This window comes from Cynoglossus semilaevis, chromosome 7 (genome assembly GCF_000523025.1).
Source record: "Cynoglossus semilaevis isolate Cse_v1.0 chromosome 7, Cse_v1.0, whole genome shotgun sequence".
In the NCBI taxonomy this organism is placed as follows: Eukaryota; Metazoa; Chordata; class Actinopteri; order Pleuronectiformes; family Cynoglossidae; genus Cynoglossus; species Cynoglossus semilaevis.
Window position 1 is genome coordinate 4,689,461 of NC_024313.1, and position 23,028 is coordinate 4,712,488.

General features: G+C 42.1%; 1 protein-coding gene across 13 annotated transcripts in view; it reads right to left on the reverse strand.

Moving 5' to 3' along the window:
- daam1b (dishevelled associated activator of morphogenesis 1b) overlaps window positions 1-23,028 on the reverse strand; it is a 49,392-nt gene that overhangs the window by 25,593 nt on the left and 771 nt on the right. For 3 of the 13 annotated variants that reach the window (XM_025056687.1, XM_025056677.1, XM_025056684.1), the window contains exons 3-4: window positions 22,502-22,604; window positions 16,849-17,039 (exon numbers count right to left, since the gene is read on the reverse strand). The exons of 3 other annotated variants lie outside the window; for them this stretch is intronic. The gene's annotated coding sequence lies outside the window, so the exon portion shown is untranslated. Of the gene's footprint in view, window positions 1-6,972; window positions 7,883-16,848; window positions 17,040-22,501; window positions 22,996-23,028 lie in introns of those variants that run through there. 7 more of the 13 variants (XM_025056685.1, XM_025056680.1, XM_025056679.1 and 4 more) reach the window with 6 other exon arrangements.

Here is a 23,028-nt window from a genome sequence, read left to right on the forward strand (position 1 = left end):
GCTGATGGACATTTATGTGAAGGTCCCATTGATATAGGAGTTGATTTTGGAATTTACAAGAAACATGTGATTCCCTCAAGATGATGAACTTTTCCCAGGAAAATCTATAGATTTTTAAGCAGGACAACGACAGATTTGATTAGGCACAAACACAGTTAGCCTTCTCCTTCCTCTGTTCTATCACATTATGGACTATTTGATTTTCTTTTTGTCAAGTGCAGCAGATTTTCTGCCTGATGGTTTGAAAATCAACTGACTTATTAAACCAGAGATGTTTCTGTAAAATTGCATAAAAAGGAACCATAATTATCTATTTGAAAGACAAATATCAAACAGATGCTAATAAAGTGCCATGTGGCCGACTTGGAGCAGGAATTCAACATTGGAGCGAGAACACAGTGGACAGTTGACTATTAGAAACAGATGTGTGAAATGCCTTCTTCGGCACCAGCTGCTATCTTTTTGCAGTTTCTGGCTTTGGGTTGCACTTTGATTTTTTTTTTTTTTTTTTTTAATTCTTAAGTGACTAATGAACTTTATTAGCAGTAATTCTCATGTGTTTGGGACAAAGCACAGATGAAAAAACACACAAAGAAGTGGAGCCAGAGGCAGTGGAGATGATTATAAATGAAAATGTTGAGGTTGTTTTGAAACCTCTCACAGATCATTACTCTAAAATCAAATAACTCAGTCAAGGGTGTTACCTTGACTGAGTGTTGCATTGTTTAAAGACACGTCTTTACTCTACAGTTGTGTTAGAGGAGCTCCAGGAAACATATCTGAGGATTTTGGATGGAGCGGAGTCGGAATGTGAGCGTCACACTATTAAAGACGTTTTAGTGCAGAGCCATTTTCAATGCACAGCTTCACAGTGGTCCTCACACTGACAAAATCACTGAAGCCATTTAGCACAAAAGGGAACTTATATTAGGAAAAGCCACAGGACATGCAGCTCATGCTCCCTGAATCGTAGAGTGCTTCACTCGAGGCCTTCTGGAAACCCCCACGATTGTTGTGCTCCGCACTTGGTAATTTATTTTGGATCAATTTGGACAGCTGCAAACAAAAAGTCCAGGAGTCACACTGTGAAGGCTATTGGTTGTTACCCCATCCAAACAAGCAGCCCTGGTTTGAGCCAACCAGCACCAAATCAATCAGCAGCTCAGTGTTTGGAAACTCCGACTTTGCTTAACTTTTGTAACTCAAAACTGTTTTGAACTGGGAGTAGAATTAGTTCGCCGCCGCAAAGTATGCACTGATCACAACTCCAAATATGTCAATACAGCTGTGCTCCAGTGTGTTAACAGGCCCGCTACCAAGAAAGAATAAAAGAATCTCAAATACTTGCAGTCAATATGAAAATTGGTCACACTCATCCTCCGATTTCCCACGTTAACAGTAAAAACACATCTCTTTGGAACTCATCCTGGTTTAGCTGTGGGACAAATGGTGCAGCAGTGGACTGTGGTCCTGCACAGCTGGGGAGCATGCACGCTGCTCCCTCTGCCAATTACTTAACGTCTCCCTAAGAGCACAATGAGTAAACACATGCAGACTAGTAAACACATCTGACAATAACTGGGGCCGTGACAGATACAACGACCGACAGGTTAAGAGGAGATTAAGATCAATCACCTCTCAGACGAACTGAGAAGCTGTTAAAACTGTCCCAGAAAAGTCCAGTCACAACAGCAGACCTGCTCAGCTCTGGTGTGTTTGTGTGTTCATGTGCCTTTAAACCACAGGATTATGTGTCAGGACGTGACAAAGGCACAGTGGTGGGAGTCACGCTGGAGTGGCTCTCAGATTACAGGATTAGCTCACAGAGCCGCAGAGACTGAGAGTTAATTTCAGGAATATTTGAAATATCCATAAATGAGACCAGTGTTTATGTCATCAATCACAGCAGGGCCAAATGCTCTGCTCTCAGCTTCTTGGATGTAGGTACATACTACGTAGCCGGTTCCTGCTTTGTATCAGTTCACACTAAAAAATATTTGGCGTTCAAACAGAATATGTTGAGTCGGGAAAAAATATTGTCGGGCATTTTTTGTCACACTCTGCAGGCTGATCAATTCATCAAACAATTGGAATAATAGTCTGTTTTTAGTCAATCTCCATTGTGATTGGATGGAGTGCCTGATGTGCAGATCATAGACTGTAAGTATGAAATGGACAGGGCTGTACAAATCACAGGTAATAGTTGTAGCTTGTTTCCTTTGAAATAAGATCTTTCAGATCTGGAAAACCTGGAAATAAGTCATAAGTAGGGATGTCCGATATTAAGTTTTTGCCGATATCCAGTATGCTGATACTGTACAAACACTTAATTTCCGATATCAACCAATACCAATATAGGCCTAGTAATATTTATTTGTTTATCTGTACTAACCACTGTATGAGTTGGTGGCACCAGCATTCTGCATACACTGCCCTGATTATAAAAATAAAATAATAAAATGAGCTGCAATTCATTTTAATATACAGCCATTTGCCCCCAAAACATTTTTTAGGTCACACATCATTTGGCGAAACCGAGAAATTGCGTTATCTGGTATTACACAATCATGCTAACGTCAGGCTCGATAATATCGGCCAATCCCTAGTCATAAGACTGTCTTGGTTTCAGTATAACGCTGTCTGTCTTCTTAAAATTACACTTTAATAATAGAGTCAGTATGATTGGACAACACATAGTTGTCAGGTAGGTCAGGCTCTGATTGGATAAATAAGGACTTAAACCAAGCATTGACTGGACGCACACGGAACAGCCTGTGTCTTTGTCTTTGGGACATAATAGTACACAACATGTCCAGATTACACTTGTGTTGCCTGGTTTTCAGTATCTGCAGTATCTGTGATGGCAGACTACAGGAAACTACGTATGAACCCACATTACAGAGATGTAATCAAATTGTCGTCCTTGTGATGGCACGATAAGTGATTAGTTCAAGAACAGTCCTCGTACACACGGCCAGACCTGTTTTCAACTGTTAATAATCAAGTCACAAATGGACACGAGACGGGAACTGATAACAGGCTCACTGACAGTCTCCATTCTTCACTCCATGTCCCGTCGGTAGATTCGGTGATAACAGCAGTTGTTGACATGTTTGGTCTCTGGATTAGTCTGCGCAAATGCAGTGATGATAGAAAAATGTTTGTCAGTTAGGCTGCCGTGTAGCTGGGGAAGCATTCAGTCACTGGTGGGTAGAATTTGTGGTAACTTCTTGCTTTTTACAAGCTTCTCTTCCCATAAGAGCAGCCACAGTTATTTATAAGCCTGGAAATGGTCCACTTTGTGGCACCCTCAAAATGCGTTTATTTTCACTTAACACTTTAATGACTCGCATATTGGTGCATATTTTAAATGCATAACTAATCTATTTAGACACTCGGGCGACTCGAAAGCCAAAAGTATACAGTCTTTATCTCCAGAACACATGGTACACGGCCTGGAAATGCAACAAAGACTCAAATCTATAGTTTGGTATTTTAAAACTTGACTCAGAACATTCTTCCTCCAACATAACTATTTTTTTTAAACAAACAGATAATTGATTTTTACAACACACTCAACAACAGTGGGTCAGGGCTCATCTTTTTTTTCTCTGTCAACGTCTCATTTGAGGTTTCAGGAAAAGCAAAAGAAAGGAACCACTGCTGAATGTGCATGTGTTTGAATGTCACTTCAAACACCTTCAGAAGTAGTTAGAAACATGTACTCAAGACTGTGGAAAAAATATGGCTGCATTCTAAATTTCCAATTTTATTTTTGTTTAAAGAAATACTGACATTAATCAAAATCACTTTTCTGGTTTTCCCCATTAAATTCTGACATAAATGAACAATATGACAAAGCAAAAATGTAGGAGCAGGGAGTGAGTGTCTGAAACGTAGGGAGGACGGAGATTAAAAACCAGGTCAGAAGTCCGCTGCTCTTTTCCACAGACAAGGCTGCCAAACTGCTTCTGCGCACAGACTCGCCCACCCCCCACTCTGAACGTGTTAGCATTCTTCTTCAGGTCAACTCTTTGAGTGAAGGTTAGACTTGGGGCAAAGGGAGAAACTCCTGAAACACAAGACTGCGTAAACCACAGCTGGATCAGAGCCCATTCATCCAGGTTTAGGAGGTTTTGGAAAATGGATGTTTTAAACACAGTGTTTCTCAAACAGATAAGATCTTTACTGGACATCCATTCACAAAACACAAGGTGCAAATGCAACTTTAACTGAGCACAATTACCACCAAAGGTTTATACTAAAAAAACACTGGTGTATGAATTTGGTCCAGTGAGAATTCAAAAAACAAGCCATGTCCATGATGCACGTTAGTGTTTGTGCTAATGTGGACTTAGGCAAATGATCACTCAACACTTGTTGGTGTAAACTACACAGTGACACTCCTTTGTTTGAACAGCCAGGAAAACACACCAGAACAGATGTTCACAAGAGTGAAGTTGAAACTCAAAACACATCAAAACAATGTATCTTTGGCCGAAGCTCAACGGAGATAGCACAGGTGTGTCTGTGCATAACGAAAGTGAAAAAGGAATAAAACGAACAACGTGAAACAACCTGACACTGAGATTAATGAGTAAAAACAGACACATATTCTGTGTCCTTTCTCAGTGATGAAATGTTTGCATCTGGTCTCACATGACTCAGCTTCTCTGTCAGCGTTCTAAGAACCATAGAACAATACAGTACAACATGCTGAAGTCTGGGACCCGTGACCTGACCTCCACCAGAGTCCGAAACACTCATATTGCAACTCCTAGAGATTACTCCTGGACCCGGTTCAAGTACTCCCTGAATAGTAACCCATTTTCATCTTTTCTGTAATGTTTTGGACTTAGAACCTGACTGAAAACACTATGGTCTAGCCGTTACTGCGGACCAGTAATACTGCACTATGGTCTAGCCGTTACTGCAGACCAGTAATACTGCGTCATCAATGAAGGAATTGTTAAATTTAAAAAAATATATAACATCTTTTAGACTTCATTCTGTCAGTTTCAGAGTCTGAATGACCCGTTGTTTTGAAACACTAACAGATTATCTTTGAATGAAAAGAGTAGGGATATGGCTGGAACCTTTAGTTAAAATCTTGAGTTAAAATTGAAGTACATTTTTTCTCTTTATGAATGAAGGAATTGAGTTAAAATTGAAGTACATTTTTTCACTTTGTCCCACTTTGCATTTCCACAGGATTTCTGTGACCTTGTGTCACCACTCTGTGTAAAGTGTCCGTTGTAAAGATGCTGTGCCCTGCTCAGCGTCACAGCTGCAGCAGTGGATCACCATTTGATTAAAGGTGACACTCCTGACACGTTCTCAGAGCAGACGTCATGGCTTTACGGCTGTTTCACCACCTCCACAGCAGTTGTGGGAAGTTTGTCCCGGCCTCCAGGATTGCTGACGTTTAAACACTATTGCTACGGCGTTAGGAGGCGTACAAATCCCACATCAAAAAGGTAACGTTAGCTGAGGCTACAACCTCGCTCACAAATTAAAGTGCTACAACATTTGATGTCGTATAAAAAAGTCTGAGGGACTTTGTCCGACATGTGGGAATTTGGTGAGACTGAATGAGACATTAAACAGTTCCAGAAATGAAAGACTACTAGTTCATAGATATATCTACTCTTTTCATGAGCTGTGGACTGCAACACTGGGACACCGCAATCTGTAACAGAAGCAATATGCACCACATGGGCTGCAGGCTGTTCAGTCTAATCTTAGTTTCACATGGATTTAAATATAGTTACGTCAAGTGCAGCCCATCAATAACAGGTTCGAGGTTTCCATAATCTCTGCCAGGAGACCCTGGGCTGCAGCCTGTCCTTAAAAAAAACCCTACCTACATTCAACTCTGTTGCTATGGTAACCAGAATTGACCGATGGAAGACTGGTGGGTGTGTGTGGTGTGTGGTTTAATGTAAGCCTCTCCCCCGCACATTACCCTCCTTTTTATTCTGCCCTAGATGTTTAGAGGGGAGGAAAATAGGATTGTCTCTCTAATTTAGTGGACAAAAAAGAAAAAAACTGGACCACGAGGGATTACAGGCTAAAATCTGGCTGGCAATCACTCAGAGCCAGCAGGAAATCCTGCAGAATCACAGAGAGGAGACTTTAACCTCTGTCAGATGTAACACCAGGCTGTGTAGTATTTACATGTAGCATAGATTCTAGACAGTTCCATGGAAGAAGGAGGGAAAGTGAGAGTGGAACCTGAGAATGACGGGCAGCTACAGGAAATGAGGAAGAATCATGGGCAGACCCCCCCCTCCCCCCACCTCCCCCGACTCCCCATTGATGCTCAAGGTGACTTTCCTTCTCACTGACCTGATTATCTCCTCTCCGCCCCTCATCATGGAGAAACTATGCCGTCCCCTCTCTCACACTCACTTGACAATGATAACGGGTGTCGTGGCCAAACCGCTGAAAGAGGTGTGAGGTATCAGCCTGAAACCTCAGTGTGTGCATGTGTGTGTGTGTGAACACATTCTTCTACCATAACCTCACCCGACCACCAGACCGGCTTCGTCATTACGGGGCATTCCCCACATAGAGAGGATGAAACTCTCTCACCAAGAAACCAGCCCAGGGGGCACGGTCCGTCGAGCACCCTGTCATCCTGCCTTCCCTTCCCCCACAGTTACTACAGCAACAACGTTTTCCACACCGACACCTCCTCATTAGACAGACATGACACAATCACCTACTCCTCGGTGAGAGGAATCCATCCTATATCCTGGTGTGTGATAAAGCAGACGTGCAGCCCAAACTCCCCTGCAGCACACTCTCTCACACCCAGCGGCTGATATGATATCTGCCGGCCACATTACAGTCATCACACACTCACACACACATGCATTCCAGTCAGAAGATAGCCGGCTTCTGGACTGCATTTCCTTCCCCTCGTTTGATTATAGGGGACAGGAGGAAGATCCACTGAGCTCATCTTACCCTGTCCAGGACTGGTCTGGTCTCTGTTTGGCTCTGAGCATCCCTTAATACGCTCCTACTCACTGCCGGCTTTCTGCACAGTCCACAGAGAAGCGCAGCATTCCCTGTGATAGGTATGTCATCCAAGCAGGTTCAAAGAGGCATGTTCAGGGGGCTGGAGCGTCTAATAAGCACTTTGGATCCCACGGGCTGTCAGTGTCGTCACAGAGGAAAATCCTGCACCCAGGGAGGCTGCAGCTGCGTGGTTGCTGGAGGCAAAGGAGAGGTAGACTCTCCACGCGGCATCAGCTTCTCTTTAAGATCTAGCAAATCAGCTGATGAGCAAGGTCTGCTGCGCGTATCCACTCCCTGCTGAAGCTCCTTCTCTCTGCCTTTCTCTGCAGAATGCCGTGGGGGCAGAGGGGACAGACACAGATGTTACTGGCAACAGACCACACCTCTTTTCAACACTCCCAGTCCTAATAGGATGCAGCCGAGCCGTGGCCACCACCCAGATCAACCCTCCTCCCCCTGCCTTTGGACAACTAGGTTAGGGTTTGTTTGAAGAGAGCGTGTTTAGAGAGCAGCAGGAGGGAAATAAAACCAAGGTATAAAACCTGCAAGTGTGGACGCTGAAGAGGAGAGAAAGGAGCAGAGAGTGGGAGGCAGTGAGAGTCTGAGAGTACAGTGGAAATGAACCCATACTGGAGCTGAATCCTATCCCAGGTGAAGATCAGTCCACTCAGATCAGAGGCCTCCTGAACACGATAAGTCACCTCCAGCCTGTCTTGGTACACTAAACAGAAATCACTATTTAACTCTGGGAATGATAACCCTAAATATCCAGAAGAATTTAATCTAAACAATCCACAGACACTCCCATGTGATTTAGAGCAAGGGCCTCACTCCTCAACCCTGCATCTCTGCTAATTACTGCCTCACATCATCCAGAATCTATAAACATTGCAACACAGTGGCATTTCTTGGATTGAAGCAACAGCAAAGTAATAAAAAATGTGAAAGCAATTTGGTCTTCTCTGCAGGAAGATCATAAAATTAGTATCTCACTTGGAAAAAATGTGCACAGTGTTACAGTAATTGAGTCTTTTGTAATGCCATTCCATATGAAAACCAGTCATGTAATAATTAAATAACTGTTTCAAGCAGGTCTCTTCATTTCATGTGTACAGTCACAGACTCTGTCGAGTGTGATTTCTGCTAAAAAACAAAAAAACACTTTATTCTGAATATTATTTTCTTTCTCTACTTTGCACCAAAATGAAAAGTTTCGTGTCTTTAAAGCAAAAATGCTGAAATCACTACTACTACTACTACAGGATACGGTAGTATTACTACTGAATACTGCATTATTGCTCTATTAGAAGTGTAATTACTATGCTCTTTCCAAAACAAACACCAAAATGTAGTGGTTGGACCACATGAATAATTCATTCTAAAACACTAGCTGTTTGGTTTTCCCCCAGAGGAAGACGAGGAAGGGATTTTTTTTACAGGCTCCAAGAGATTGATGCTAATTGGTCAATAAAGCCTCACTCGGACCAGTAAAATGCGTAAGGCTGGACTTGAATATTTTTGTATGTGTTAAATAAGGATTCACTACTAATTCAAATGAATGTCCTGGCTCCGGGTGGTGTGAGTATGAAGACCCCTGTGGATCCTTCGTCAGTGACTGTTCAACAATGTGCTGCCATTTTATTGACCGATCACCCCCTGATCCTTCGTCAGTGACTGGTCAACAATGTGCTGCCATTTTATTGACCAAACTCAAAGTTAATAGTTGGAAAACTAATATATTCATATGGCTGAGAGAGAACAACTAGAAGTGCCTCAGAAGTCGTTTTAGCCACGCAGCTAAAATATACAAAGTATAAAATATTTGTTAGATTCTGTTAGATTTTGTGTGTGTGTTGTGGTTGGAAAACGCTGTACTACACATTAGCAGTATCAACTCAGGTAAACCTGCTAATATCAATGTTAAACAGACATAATAATTAAGATTGACTTTTAATGAGTGAACAGCATAATCAAAGGGATGTGCGATGTCATATGAGAGGGGTGTTAGTTGAACAGTGAGGTAATATTCAAAGCCATTTCACTCAACCTAATTAATATGTTGTCCATGTGTATAAAAAAAAAAAATCAAATTAGACATGTCATAATTAGAGAACAGGAGGGGCCGTCCACATTCTGGTCCTGCAGGTTTGTCATCTATCACTCACTCTTCCATTCACACACAGTATGAATCAGCAGTGAGTCAGGTGTGTGTTATAGTAACACCATGTCGGAGGAAGGTGTTTCATTTCATTACACAAGACGCCACTGTCCACTCACCATGAGAAAATGTTGCGCAGCTACGGGAGACTACAGAGGATCACGTTCCCTGTAACTGAGACGGTAAAGGTCCAGGCACAGGGTAAACCTTAAACACGACTTCCCTTTAAAAATGTATGTTAATTCAGGATCCAAAACGTTTTCTTATTTTTTTAAACTAAAACGACAGTGTTTAATGAATAAATCTGACAATGTTTAGTGTAAACAGAGTGTAGACCTTTGCACACCCAGTAGGCCGACAGAGGTGTGTTTCAGGATTGACCAGAATTGAGGTTAAACAGCATAAATATTCTGACATACCAGGCGAGTAAGAATTCTGTTGCTGTTCTCGTTGCCTCAGGAAGGCTCCTCTTCAATCACATCAAAAAATATATAAATGTAAAAATGTATAAAGGCAAAACTAAGGCAAACTTTTTTTTCAACACCACCTCCTCGTTCTGATGCCAACACAAGAGATTAATCAACACTGACCAGCAGTGATCCTCACCAATAAAGTGATATCAATCTAAAAATATAATTTAAAAAAAAGAATCATAATCTCTTTAAGAACAGAGGCAGCCGGCTCCACCTCCCCAACCAGCTCCCAAATCTACAAGATGGCAGTTCCCAGATCTAGACTTCAAGAATACCAGTGGGAAGGCAATGAGAGGGTTGGTACTTGGTCCAGACAGTCTGGTAGTACTCCAGGCAGAATACTGTTTAAAGATGTTGTTTTGAAGCCAGTGACATCACTGTTCAGATTTTACAGGCTGCTGAGACTTCAAACATCAGTCCAGCCCTAAACAGCTGCCTCCTGAAGGTGCCAACATGCACGGTTGCCTGCAGCCTGGCCGATTCATGCATGGCTTTCAGATGACATCACTGCCAGCAGATAGAGAAGTTGATCTTTTGAACCACTTCAAATTTTATAGTCAGACGCAGAGCAGCGGCCATGGGCCAACATCTGAGCTCATGTCAAACAGTTTATCTCAACAGGACCGGTGTTTCAGACATCAGCCTCTCTGGTGCAGTCATGAATGGATAACAGAGGAGGCTGCACAGTCCTATGGAGCTGCCTGTACAAAGAATGTCATGCAGCTGGAATAACAGAAAGGTCCTGTTCCCATGGACAGCTTCTGTTGTGCTGGGACAGAGGTATGGAGTTGTTTTTGTGCCCTTGAGGGCAACAGGTACATGCAACTCAGGGTGACACTGAGCAAAACTCTGGTTCCAAGTCTGCGCTGGGAGAAACTGGAGCCTAGTGTTTGTGTGATCTTTTCTGTTAATTATTAAGCATGAAAGTGCAGACAAAAGTCAACTTCAGCCTTTTCTGCCTGGTCTTCAACAGGAAATAACATGTTTCTGGGGCTGTGGTGTCACAAACACACGGTGGCCTGCTCTGAAATGCATTATAGAAATATATACAAGGAACAAGAGCAGCGTGTGAAACAAACAGAGCACAAATCAAAACCATTACGGAGGTTGCCATTTACCACAATTATACATACATGCCTATAATTATTTAATTTAGAAAAGAATTAAGAAGCTGGCGACGCCTAACAATACAGTGAAACCAGGAAGCCTGGTTAGCTATCGTGAGAATTCTGATCACGGGCCGACTCCGTTTACACTGAAACAGATTTGGTCAGCATAAAAACATACAAAGGCTTCTGCATTTTCTGAATAAACAATTGAGAACAAATGCTCAAAGTGCACATTCAACCAACCAATGAAACGGTCCTCACTACAGACACATCAATGTTGGTCATTACCTTATCCAAACTTCAGGTTTCTAGAAATGGGCAGCACATTGTGCTGACATAGATTTGTGGGCTTTTTTTTTTTGCTTAGCAACTGTAAATGTAACACTTTAACTCTGGTCAAATCACCTTTAAGCATTACTTGACAACAAAAAGCTTAAAGAAAAAAAATGACTCAGTCAATGATCTGGTTTGGGTGTTAACAGCAAAACAAAATATGAGGTAAAGGCTAAGGCTGACGTGGTGTGACTGAGTGAGCAGCACATGATGATGATGATGATGACATACAGAACAGAAACATTTCAGGTTGTGGTGTTCAGGTCCTTTGCTGTCATATTTGTGGCCCTGTACTGTTTAACCGATGGCCTGAAGGTGGTGTAAGGTTGAGTTGAACTTAGCGCACTGCACAAATGTGCAGACAAAAATGTGAGCAGACAGACTGAACGAGAAACATCTAATTTAAAGAAGTTTGTGAAAGTGAGCGTAAGTCCTGCTACGTGCCAATGAAAATCACACTGACTGACAGCCCTTCAATAAAAACAGTTCTGACTGCTGCGAAGGAATGTGCGAAAGAGGAACATTATATTATGGCTTGTATCATGTGGTGGAAGCCAAGAGAGGTTAGACGATACATATGTTTCATCCAGGGCGGGGCTGGATCTATAAATTCCTCCACCGTGCAGCCCTTCCCTTGTTGAAGACCCTAATGATCACAAATTAAATTCCAGATTAAAAAGGGTCTGACAAGGCCCTACCCACCTACGACAAAGCTTGTAATTACTGTATCCCACTGGAGTAAGGAGGTCCACTCCAGACGGGGGTGCAGTGTGCACCGTGTACTGCAGCCACTTATCTTTATGATGCAGCCGACAGTTCAACCGTACAGTAGTGATGATCACAGATGGTGAGGTTGTGTGAAATTGTTTTCATATAAGTGCTGCTCTGCTATATCATCTGACTATACATAGAGTCTGTATGTTACATTAACCCAGTGGTTCTCAAAGAAGGGGGCACCACGCCCTGGGGTGGCAGGGAGCTAATACAGGGGTGGGGCAAATGGAATATTTATTTCATTGCTGTGAAAAAAAGTGCATTAATGTTTGTGTTAATAAATGCTGAGATTTGAAGCAAATCTGTGATTACGTCAATACAGGGGGATATATAATGTATATATATAGCAAAAGGGGAACGCTGGAGAAAAAGTTTGAAAATGACTGCATATGCAGAGGTTAGCTGTACAACTCCATCCTCAATGAGGCGTAGAGAGTGTGGAGAAGAGCCTCTGATTAGCAGACCACCACTCTGCCTCGTCAATCTTCCACCATAATTACCTGATAGAAAGCAGAAGATGAGGAAACTTCTTCTTCTTAAAGAGGACAGATGCGGTGGGAGCGCGCTTCTGCTTGAGAGATAATAACAACATATGATGGCAGAGTCAGACATTTTTCCAATGTATATGTCATGTCTGGTGTACCCACATGATGAAAGTGTGAAGGCAGATTTCCTGCTGTCTAGCTAATGTGGCTAACCTAAGAAGTACATGACTTTTTCATTGTTAAAAAAAAAGATATATAATGTATATATATATATATATATATATACACATTGATTATATAAATGTACAGATTTTTTTGGGGAAAATAAATCTGTGTTTAATTACAGCTACATCTTTTGATCCTCAAAGTATAACTGGACCTGTGTTACATGAGACTTTGAGGTATTAACTTTAAAGGTTTTCCTTGGAAGAAGTGGATAACGTGCTCCAAAAATACAGCGAGGTCAGCCAACAGCTGCAGAGAATGTGCTCGTAACAGAGCCACAGAATTTGAGAGTTAAAAAGCTGGGACTTTATGTGTTAATCCCTCCAGATGTAGGCCCATCTGAGTGCAGGGAGGAGTCAAAGGTCAATGTTCACAAGCAGTTACACAAAAGAGAAACCAGACGACAAAAATACAGCAGCTCAATGACGGTGAGGTGGCAGCATATACACAACCAGACAAACCAATCCACTGAGACAGCATAAATCCAATCAGTGTTAGCAGCGTTCAGTGTGCAGAGGGAGTGAGGACGGCTCCTCGCCGTGTCAGCTCATGTCACACACCAGCACCCTCACAGTTAGTTTGCCAGACTAAATCCATGAGAAAGGGGTCCAAGGTCTTGGCCCTATCTCTGACGGCCAACACTAATGAAGGACTGGATTATGCTGAGGAGAAGAAATTTTTTCGAAAAATAATAATGAGAGGAAAAAATAGGGGAAAAGCTCAAACTGAGAGCAAAAAAGTCAGAAAGGAAAGAAACGACAGTAAAAACAGAAGCTGCAGAAAGAAGGGATGTTTTGGGGACGTTAACAAGAACACCTGCTGTTTAACAGGATGGACCTGATGGCCTCTGCCCCGTGGCACCTGAGCCATCAACAGAGAAATGCACACACGTGGGACACAAACAACACTATGCTAGGGGCAGTGCAATATACTGTACCATCAAAAGTAATTATGCCAATACAAACTCTACATTAATACTCACACAAATGCATAAATGAATAATTTTGTTTTACCTTCTTGTCAGCAGTAATAGCTGACAGAGTTGGAGAAGTCAGAGAGAAACGGAAAGCAAGACACTGGGGCTGTCGTGTTACATATCACGTATCTGATCTATAAAGGCAGACCACAAAAAAAAAAAAAAAAAATTTTTTGCACACAATCTACCACTAGAGAACTCCAAACAGAAGCTCCTCATAACCAGGTTAAAGGCCCAAAAACAAGGTGGCTGTTCTGACAGATCAATGATAAATCACCACACTGGTAAAAAAAAATAAAAATGTTCTTTGCTATATTGTTGTTTGAAGAGAATAAATAGAGAGGTGGACGACAGTAACCACTGAAACACTGAAACGCAACTCCCTCTGAAGAACATGTAGCTGTTGATGCAGCTGGTTTGCTCTGTCACACAGATACGCAACACTGGGAAACCCTGCTCACTGTAGCAGCGACCTGAACCTCGCCAAAAAGGAACCAAAGCGTCCTGCGATGCAGGAGGGAACCAGCTGCTAACAATGACTTAGCTTCAGATCAACAGAAAACATGCTGGATCAGGAGAGACAGAGGTTCCAGTCTGCATGCAGGCTGCTGCGACTCATTACTCTGGCCTTTCATGATTTGTAGAAGTCAGAATGTGCTTCACAACAAAAACCACGGAGAAAAGAGACAAAAGGCGTCTCTGCAGAGAATAATGAATTTTAATGGATTCAACAAGAACTCCTCTCCAGAGAAATCAACTGGGTTTACAGGGGAAAACATATCACTGTGATAAAAAGGCTGGTGAGATGATGAATGAGCCGGGATGTAGGAGAGAGAGATATTTGTTTTGATCTGTTGATGTAGGAGAGAGAGAGATATTTGTTTTGATCTGTTACAAAGAGGATGATCCTGTTCAAACTGTGACTTTCTGAATCTATAGATTCCATCAGTTCATAAAAAACCCTAAACACTTTTTGTCCTCGCGTTACTTCTACTTGTTAACTTGTCAGAACTTGAGCACGCGTTCTAAAGGGCGGGGTCGGCATTTCAAGAGCAGGATAAAGTATGCCGTGCACTGGCACGGTCGGCTGCTCCATCTGATATCTGACGGCTGTTTCCACGGCTGCTACGCATACTTTGGTTTGTCTCTCAGAGGAAACGTGCTGGCATCTGACCTATTCCCACCCCAGGAAATCGGTTGAACAGGATACACAGCATATTCTGCATGTCCAGGTGGAATTCCTAAAAAGTACTGTCATACCGCTGGAGTACCTGAGCTCTGCATATGGCACCTGGTTTTAGCAAAAGACAAGGGTGAGGCCTGCATTTTTGAAGTACTGTAGAAAGTTTCGAGCATTTTTAAAGGCTTAAAGATTCAGTTTAGAAGTATCCTGATAAAACACATGGGAACGACACTAAACCTTTCTTTTCCTGAATAAATCTAGAGATGGGTCAGGAAGTGATGTTCTTAACTGTCCGAGGGTACTGCTGAAATCAGAGGATCTACGGCAATCTGAAAAAATAAAACTTAAAAAAAAAAGTTATTTAATCATTTCCATCCATTTTAGATAATGCCTTTTAAATAACATTTAAGTCTTAAAGTATTTACTTATTTACTCATTGTCTTGTATGATATGATTTACTGCAAACTATTTTAAGTACAACTATTCACAGGACTGGTGAATGTGTCATTTTGTACCAGAAATCACCAATAAAATAGTAAGTGATGATAATGAAGGGCTAATGTTTTACTGCATCCACAGGAGCGTTATATGGCACTACTGCGGGGACGGTACTGTACACAGCCGTGAATTCAGTACTGTTTACGTGGAGGGTATGGTGGCAGCCTGAGCTAAGAAAAAGAAGGAAACTTACCGATGAAACTCTGCTGCAAATACAACGGAAACACACGGATCAATAAAAGGAGCTCTAAAAGCTACCACATTTCAAAACTCACAACATTCACAGCTTCTCCGCTTCGGGAGTTGACATTAATAATGTGACCAAGACAAAGGCAGTGGAGAAAAGCAAGGATTGAAACATGAATCCCTTCTGGCTCATAAAACCCCCCTCAAGTACCCTCCCAAACCAACATCTCCACCTCCTCACCCCAGCAGCACACGCACACACAGGACAGGGTCCACATGCTCCCTTTGTTTGAACCGCAGCGTGTGGCTGCGTTCTCACTCCACATATTACTGCTGCAGGCACAGCAGAGATTCATTTCAGCGCTCATTGTCATCCTAATGTGAGGTTTGCATCAAAATTCCCCGTCTGGCAAGAGAACTGTCGCCTTCTAACTTTGTTAGCTACAAGTGACGCCAAACTGGATCAGGAAAAGTGAGGCTATTAATTAAAACATACACAGGCTGAACAAAAAGTGATGCCAGACTGGGAGCCAAAAACAGAACCAGACAAGTACCAAGCAGACAGGCACAAAACCATTACAGGCTTTTACCTTTTCATTTTTCCTGGAGGGATCGAAACTACTGCAGAGGCATTAAAAAAAATTGATTTGATTTGCAAATGTATTTCAAGCTAAGGCTGGAACTGTGTCAACACGTGTGTGTGTGTGTGTGTGTCGTCCCATCAACAACAGGGTGCTAATATCATGTAACCATCCACTCTTCAACAGGGGGAGCTATAAACACGGTATAAATGTCGTAAATACCTAGTTTTCAGTACGGAGCTCCAGTACTATTGTCAAATAAAACTCAAACCTTGTACCTTAAGACATGTTTGTACAGCAGGGACGGCTCAGCAGGACTGACCAAGTTAGGGCTGCCTCATGGTGGGACCTAGTATCATATATAATAATGTGTTAACTACATTTTGTACCACACAGACAAGGGTGTTTGTTGCAAAAGTCAGGTATTTTACAAAATAGTGCAAACGTGAAAAACTCTCTTCACCTACATATACAACCTTAAAAGAGGAATTATCTAGAAAGGGATGAAAAGTAGCACAGCTTGTTCTGTGCTCGGGGGGTACAACGCCAACAAGTTTAGATCGGCCCAAAAAACCATTACATAGGTCACCCAGTTCCACATTTAGAACCAGAAGACTGTGGATGAAGGCGTGTTTCTCTGGAGGGAACCTGCTCTGTCATGACACTTATAGGTCTGTCCTGCTGCTCAGTTCAGTCCTACTACTGTTTCACTTGTTTTTTCCCTTTCTCCTTATAATGGAATCGGTTCATAAAACCAAACACAGGCTGCTGATGCATCCGTTATTGCCAATAAAACTGGGTGGAAGAGTGAATAAGTTGCTATGAAGGCTCCATTACTCACCCAAGGGTCTGAAAGCTGTCGGTCCCAAACAATTAATCCGAAATCTGCCAGCAGTGAGTGGCTGAGCTGGAAACAGTCTTCAGTGCTCTTTCACCCTGACACAATCAGTGAGGTCAAAAGTCAACGGTCTGGGGAGGGGACTGCAATCACTGAGTGGGTATCCAAACATCTGAGTGGAGGTCAACAACAAGCTGAAAGTATCAAATATGAAAAGAGTTGGTTTCAGTTCCAACACCAGCATCAGTTTATTCAGTTTATTCAGGTGGAACTGAGCAAAGCAAGGTTCATGGACGGGACCGTATGGTTGGCTGTAGAATTACCTCATCATTTCAATGTCTCCATGAACAACATTAAACAACTGTGTAACCCACATTCTGCTAGAGTTGACCTAAGTGAATAGTCAAGCTGAGGTGAGCTGTGGTAAACCACCCGGACCTTAACATGTTTGTTTCCGAAATAAAAGCCACGCTGTCCTAGCCTTTCCTTTGTCAAATTATACCTTTGGTTTTATGGTTAAAGTTTCATGACTACATTTCTATCTTGGAGCTGGTGTGTAGTGTAAAAAAAAACAGGAAACCCTTTGATCATTGATTCTTCTGGTGCTGTTCCTGTCTAGTAAAAAGATATATATCAGGCGTCTATCAAGACCACGATCAGTGACTAAAGTTTGGAACAAGCCAAGATGTTTCCATCTGTGCCACAAAGCAACCATGCTCAACATGCGAGCCTGGGCCCAGGGTGTGGCCAACATCGACAACCAGCTGTCCCAACAGCAAGGACAAGTGCAAAGACGGGCCGGACTGGGGGCAGGGTGTGGCATGGCAGGGGGTGCCATGGCGACCGAGCTGGCCTCAACAGAGAAGGGATGCAAAAAGAGGCCATTGTCTGGCCCAAGTGAAGCACACCACACAAAGAATGGCACTTTCAAACAGTCACACAGGCGTATTGTTGTTTGCCGACCAGGCTGCGCTGCAGATTCACATTTCATCCCACTGCACTTCAGACGGGGCTCTGACACAGATGAACCCCTAGAACCAACATTTTCTTCCTTAAAATAATCTTAGGGTCCTTTAATCAGTGGATCTCATGGACAGGACTAGTCCAACCTAACAGGGTGTCTCTTGTTCCAACTCACTGTCTGTGGAGGCTTGAACATCACATTCTGACGTGTGTCTACATGAGGGGGTTGTTTTTAGCTCGAGGGTCACCAACAACACAGTCTGGGTCTAACGTACTGGGTGAGCTTCAAGAGACAAAGGTCAGTCAAACAGGGAAAAGACAAAAATGTCCTTATGTGACTGGAAGAAGTTGGCAATGAATTTGTAAAAGAATCATTTTTAGCAGAAATAACCATCAACCTGTGTTGAGTATTGTAGTAGACTGTGGTACTTCTTCTTTGGAGATCTGAACTTCTCACCTATACATTACCATAACAACATTATCTGAGAGTCTGTAATGAGCTACATTTCTATTCTTGATTGTGGACGAGGTTTGTGAAGGTTTGTGAATTTCACTGTACAGGAGCATCTACTTCGACTATCATACATTTTATTAACCGTTGGACACTGACACCATGTGAATTCCACTGTACAGGAGCGTCTACTTCGACTATCATACATTTTATTACTTTACAATGTTATTACCATATTCAATTATTAATAATGCATCACTCTATTAAAGAAACTGCTTGCATCAACTCGATGCATAAATTCTATGGCGTAGGTTGACCATAAAACAACCGGAGGATACGATAAAATTGCTGTGATGCTCAGGAAAGGCTCGTTCCAAATTAGGACCTTAAATAATAATGTCCATTTTTATCACTCCCACACGTAAAGACATCATCAGGAGGCTGTGGCTTCAGCACCTGCCCCTGCACATTAAAGCCACCACAACATCCACAAACCTCACCCACATATGGTGGTCTGAAGGGGCTCAGCTGTGTTCCAGTCACTTTGAAATGACACCTACCATTGGAAAAAATAATTAGTCAATACCTTCCCCCCCGGTTGTTGCTGCTGGAGTATTAGCCTTTGCTGGGTGCCGCTCAATATGAGCCAACCAGGGAGGCTGCGCTCCCCTGCTATGTTGCCATTCCTCTGCAACTTAACACTCAGCTCATTAAGCCGGGTCCTCAAGAGAGCTTCAGAAGTGTTGGTGTGTGCTGATGGACAGAAGAAGAGGTACAATACAATACAATACTCCACTACGACTGACGCTGTGCCAAACAGAACCTGAACAGCTTTGGTCTAAATGTAAAAGTATAAAGAATATGTTCACTGTGGTTATTAATAAAGACAAAATAAACATTATGTTCTACATTTATATGTATGTTCATACATATAGACATGGACACTGGTATCTCGAGGGTATATAGACATGGACACTGGTATCTCGAGAGGCAGTATGAAAAAAAAAAGGACTCAGCAAATGGCCTTTGTTGTGCCTGGTTAGTGTGATTACAGATGCGTGGACAGATGGACGTCCGATTACTATCGTTCTCCTCTGTATGTCAGGGGATAATAATATTAATGAAAAGAGAAGTACAGCTGCCCTGAATAGAGTCCTGAATAAAAAAAACAAAAACACATGTGACAAAAGAAGCAAATTAGTGGTCTTTGTGAGGGGGACTATGATTGATGAATCAATTTCATCTGTCACATAATGTTTTCCAGTGCTTTCACTTCCAGCTGCGGCTGTTTTCTGTGAAGCTTCGTAAAGAAACAAAACCAAGAAACGGCATGATTTACTGTCGGTGGCTCACTGAACCTTATGAATGTTAAATTCAGAACACACATGCCAGCAGGGAGACAGAAAAATACATCTTAGGGTACACAGTATACATCTTAGGGTACACAGTATACATCTTAGCTTAGGGTACACAGTATACAATCTTAGGGTACACAGTATACAGGTAATTACAGTGTACTGTATTACCTGTATACTATATAATAAAATGTATTCATCAGCAGAAGTATAATACACGGTGCTGTATTTAGCTGCAGGGAAACTCCACTTGGTTTTTGTTTCAATTGCAAGTCGTTAAACTGTGCTATTTTCGTTGACTAATAATTTTACATTAACGACTTCCTACTTAAGATGAAGACCAAGCAAAACCCAAAGGGGAAGCACAAAGAAATGCATTGATGCCTTCATGAACTAATCACTAAAAACACAGATGAAAAATATCTGTCAGGGCGAAGTTCAATCCATGTTGATTTTCTAACGTAAACAGGAGGACAAAAATGTGTCCGACAGCCAATAAGACATAACATAACAAGGAGACACAATATTAGTCAATGTGTCTCCTGTAGCAGTACAAACAGACGACAGTGTGGAACTGTAGGTCGTGTTCACCTGCACACCACAGGAGTTGTGTGCTACGTTAAGCAGCCTAGCCATGTTATTATTAGTCATGACTATCGATGACTGACACTAGTTACAGGATTAAAGGTATACAAAAGAAAATTGTTACAGGTGGTGACCCCTGTGACCTTCAGCTTTACTAAGGTCCAGACAGGGCAGGAAGCACAGTCTGAACACAACAGAGGAAACACAGATAACCTACGTGGTCAACACACAGAGCAGGTAAAGAAGATCATCCCAACAACAGACACAACACCAGTGTGAGCCAATGCCAAATTTAACTCACTTGTATAAAGACCCGATCCTGCGAGGATCCAACAAGGACACCTTTTGTTTTCATTGTGACTGTTCACAACCCGATCCTGCGAGGTTCCAACCTGGACACCTTTTGTTTTCATTGTGACTGTCTGTGAGTGTCAGACAACATGAAAAAAAAAAACCAAATCAACAATTTGTCTGTGCCAGTCAAAACAGTGACTGGTTGACTTTGCCCAAGGCGGCTTTTAGGCAGAGGAAGCAACGCCAAGGTCTGTCACCAGTTGTGCTCACAACTGCTGAAGACGACATAATGAGGCAGTTGTTAACAGCAGCAGCAAACAGGCAGAACTATCAGCAGACAACAAGTGACTTGTCTGGATTTATTCAGATTCAATCGTCTGTGCTCATCTGTCAGGAAAAAGAACCTGATTATCGTCCGTGCTGCATTTTAGCATTTTTATTTCACTCTCGTGTCAGTCCAGTGCTGGCATGTAGATGATAAGAAAGTATCAGTCGTCTGTGCAGTGATCAGGCTTTTGATCAGCCCCTTGTGAAAACTCACAGTCACAAAACAGAGCAATTATCTGCAGAGTGCACATGCATACACAGAAAAACAAGACCCATAATTCAAATGTCAGCAGCTGTCAACACGCCGATCTGTAATCAGCCAACTCCCAACTCGCATTAACACTGTGGACAAAATAACAGCATGGTACATCATGTAAGGCTTCACCCGTGTTTACACTGAAAACATGGCTGCAGATCGCACCGCCGCTGCAACAGCTCTCACAAGCACCTACAGGCCCCTCAGTGATTTAGAGCACTTTAATGGCGGGGAATGCAAGCCTTCTCTGATAAGCCCCTCACTCACAGGGGAATATGTGCACACACACAGTAGAGTCTACGACCAGTGCAGCGTGATAATCTCTGCGCTGTATCTCTAACTGACCTGGAACTTCACGGCGTTCACGAGTGACTCACACTAACCCTAACCCACTTCTGCAGCGATGCAGCGCAGCTGAATATTAGATCAGAACTGGTGAGGTCTGAAGGCTCCGCAGCAGGACGGTTCTTTTATGAAGGTTAATGTAGCAGCTAGGCTTTTTATGAGCACATGTGTGTAACCTCAGTTTGTTAGGAAGGCCAAATGAACACGCCGCACTATCAGTACTACGCTAAGATACTGTCTGGGTTTTTCTTCTCATCATCACTGGGTAAAGAATATTCCAGAGAAGTCGTTAGGTATTTGAGTCTGAATACTTTTTGAAATATAAATCAGGTAAACCAGTATATTGTGACTGTAATGGAATGAATCTGGAAACCATTCATGGACTCCCCACGGTGCAGCAACAACAACAAACCTAATGAGTTCTGGTAGAACCTACGCTTAGTTTAAACTTGTACGTGTCAACATCCAGGTGAAACACAGCGATGGCAGGTAAGGAATATTCCAGCCGTTATAATTTTTGTTATTCACAGTGATTCTCAAAAGAAGGTTTGGGGCCCTGGTCTTCAGAGGCTCACTGTTAAGGGTCCATAATATTTTTTTCAGATTGTTCTGTTAAAGTAATTACAAAATGTAATAAAGTCAAAAGGAGTAGACAAACAAACAATTTCTTCATTTTAATCGTACCAGGACAAAAACATGAGAGAAGCTCTGCTGTCATGGATTTAGGTTATATCCACCAGGACAAAGACATGAGAGAAGCTCTGCTGTCATGGATCTAGGCAGAAGAAATGGAAATGTAAGGCCTGGCTTTCATTTACATGATTTTGTAAGTATTTAAAGAAGGAGTCGGCAGAAAGTCAACATGTGATTTTCATTCTTACATATGGCAATGTATGTACGTGGCAAACTGACATACATTAGAAACACATTTTAAAAGTTTTTCTTCTAATTTGTGAAATGGTTCTCTGTTTAAAAACTCTTATTATTATTCGTAGGTGACGACCCACAACATTTAGCTTATGAATGAATAAAGGATGGATACAATATAAAGAATTATTCTAATATTTTTGAATTGCTTACCATTGGAATTAGCCCAGTAGGTGGCATATTATCTCACAGATCAGTGGACGCTCAGTGCTGTGCTACACAGGAAGGTTCACAGAAATCATAATCATGGTTTGTCCTGTTGTGATTAAACACAAGCTGAGACATGGATGTCACAGGCTGCAGTTCTTATCACAAGTCTAGCCTGTGGTGGAGGTTCAGGAGGTTAAGAAGAAAATTGATCCTGTGTAATCAACTGATTGACCTGCACAGTTGCATTTACAGCGTTACAGCAATAAAAAAATACATATTAATAGACAAATATATACATTGTATTTTCCTTTGTAGTCAAATAATCATCAAATATTTGAAATCTAATAAACTCACTTGCACATTTTTATAAGATGCTAACAAACCTCTTCAATTTTATTATGAGGACACTGAAGAAACACAACAGTGTTTTGTGGATCACTTTACTAATCGGAAATGTTTACATGACATGACCAAGCCCAGTAGTTGTTGCCCTAGTGGCAGATTACAATAACGAGTAAAAATGAATTCAG